The sequence below is a fragment of the Etheostoma cragini genome, chromosome 4, assembly GCF_013103735.1.
Source record: "Etheostoma cragini isolate CJK2018 chromosome 4, CSU_Ecrag_1.0, whole genome shotgun sequence".
Lineage (NCBI taxonomy): Eukaryota > Metazoa > Chordata > Actinopteri > Perciformes > Percidae > Etheostoma > Etheostoma cragini.
This window is the reverse complement of record NC_048410.1, coordinates 153,841-156,316: the sequence shown is the minus strand read 5'-3', so window position 1 is coordinate 156,316 and position 2,476 is coordinate 153,841. Positions and strand designations below refer to the sequence as shown.

General features: G+C 45.9%; 2 protein-coding genes across 2 annotated transcripts in view; both read left to right on the top strand.

Annotated features, from left to right (window-relative positions):
- Positions 1-2,476, top strand: part of LOC117943095 (nuclear factor 7, brain-like) — a 214,395-nt gene that overhangs the window by 193,856 nt on the left and 18,063 nt on the right. The gene's annotated exons all lie outside the window — the stretch shown is intronic.
- sdc4 (syndecan 4) overlaps positions 1-2,476 on the top strand; it is a 19,183-nt gene that overhangs the window by 13,303 nt on the left and 3,404 nt on the right. The window lies entirely within an intron of this gene.

Sequence of the window (2,476 nt, the reverse complement as noted above, 5' to 3'; positions counted from 1 at the left end):
ATTTTTTTTGGGGGGGGGGCTTTTCTGAAATTCACTTTTGACCGGACAGCTAGGTGGGGGGGGTGGGGGGACTTGTGGACTTCTGCGTCGAGGCATAAACCTCATGTGCGCCCGCTCTACCTCTGAACCAACCCGGCCGGAGGCTGCCGTGTGTCATGTTGCCATAGCAGCGTCTCACACGGGGCTGGCAGGTGATAGATGGACCGGCGTAGGTACAAGGAATCTAGAGCTCGGCTGTCAAAATGGGTTACATTTAATTATCATGCGTGTTCTATACAGGGATAACAGCAATATTAATATCTGTATCTGCCACATTTTTCACATCTGTGCGTGACTAACGAGTAGTTCTGCTACTGGAGCTGAAACTCTGGTGTGGACGGAGATCTTTTGTCTTAAAAATAACAACGAAGCCGTGTAGAAGTATCTCAACACAGATCCTCAGTATCTTTTTAAAATATATCTTCCATTTTGGCTCCTGAGGTCATCTCGAGCCCCAAAATGGCAGCTGACTATCACATGAACAAAGTGTGTGGAGGAGGGGGGGGAGGAAAGTTAGAAAACAACAATAATTGTCTTTTTCTTGGAAAAGGTCAAGAGACGTTGGACATCCCAGAGAACAAGGAAGCACATTCCTGCGAGCTGGTGTTTCTTTTCTGTCTTTCATCGTCCGTCCCTCCTCCCCCAGCACTGAATGGACCAGATGCCTCTGTGTGTGCCGGCAGATGGAGGATTGTGTCCCCGGTTTAATGGGGAGGGGGGGCTGCAGGGGGCTGCAGGCCTACCTTGGTCCTTGATACGCTCTCGAGGAGTCCGCCGGCTTTGTTTCCCGTCAAAGGAGGGGACAGACCCCCAGACCCAAAGGCTGGGTGGCGGGTGGGGGGACAGACGGACGGACGTTCAGTGGAAGTGGACTACTGGAAGGTTTAGGACCTCCAAGCAGAGACGGGCCAGATAAACCGGGACGGGACTAGAGGCTAGACTTGGGTTGGGGGGGTACAGAAACCAAGACACTCTTTCAATGTGCAATTACTTAATAATCTACATTCATACCTGGACACAAACTGCTCTTAACTGTTTAATTTATTTAGTTTTATTTATGTTAAAGATCTTTTTATAGCTGAATGTTTGTTTTTATGCTGTCTTTATTTATTTATACCTACTTATACTCTATTCTAATGTCTTGTAAGCTTCTGGAAGTTTAATTTCCTTGCGGGCGTCACTCCAAAAGAGACGTTTCAGTCCAATAAGATGCTCCTTGTGAACAACAGTCCATAAAAATGATTCAGACTTAAATACACTGAAGGTAACAATTACTTTTTGTTACTAATACTAATTATTTACGTATTTTCGAAGCAGAAATGGCAAGTCGACTATTTTCCTGTTGATCCATTTAATCTGCAAATATCTTCTCTAAAGATGATTCTTTTTGGGCGTTTAGACATTTTTATTTTGAAAAGACAGCTGAAGCTTAGAAAGGGGGAGGAGAGAGTTAGTTTTTTCTGTGAGATTTGGCTGTAATGCAACTAGTGTCTGCATCCTTCGTGCTTGGAGCGTAGGTACCTCCTGTTGCACGCTGACCTCCTGCTGCATGCTCGGTACTCGATGACCGGGCTGACGTGGCTGCGTGCGTCACGGACACAAACAAACATTCCCCAATTCTCTCCATTGAATCCATTTGGTTTGGCCGGTCGCCACATCCGGCTGTTATCAGCTGTTTCACATTAGGCAGAATATACGAGGCTGGGGTTCACTGGGGGGGGGGGCAGACGGGGGGACGGGGGGGGGTTGGGCCATAAGTAGCTTTTAAAACTTATCTTGATAAAGCTGTTGTGATTGGTCTGATTTCTCTTATTTCTTCTTAGTGGCTAGGGGTGACACACACACACACACTCACACACACACTCACTCACACACACACACACACACACACACACACACTCACACTCTCTCTCTCTCTCACGACGATTAATAAAACGTTTTTTTGTGGCAGGACACCCTTTTTTAACTTTATTATTTTTAATGTATTGACCCTAGAGTCCCATGCTTGACATGACTGACTGAACCTGGGTTTAATGACTCAGACAGGCCCTCATTCATTCATTCATTCATTCATTCATTCATTCATTCATTCATTCATTCATTCATTCAGTCATTGTGAAGCTGCGTGTGAGCTCTGATTTCATGTTGACTCGGTTACATAACCACCGTGACGCTGCTCCCTCCTTTCTCTTCTCCAGTCTGGTTTCGGTGATAGTCTGTGTACAGGACCCACATCTTTCTTTTCTTTGTAATAAAGGACCTCATCACTTCATCCAATTCTTCTTCTGGCTGTTTTTACTTGTGTGAAACAGAGACTTCCTGTTTCGTCCTCGGGGTTTGTGTTGTGATGTTTCCCAAAGACATTCTTGGATTTGGGAACAGAGCGAGCTTGTTTTTGTCCATGCAGACTACGACTTGGCCCGAGTCCCGTCCCTGT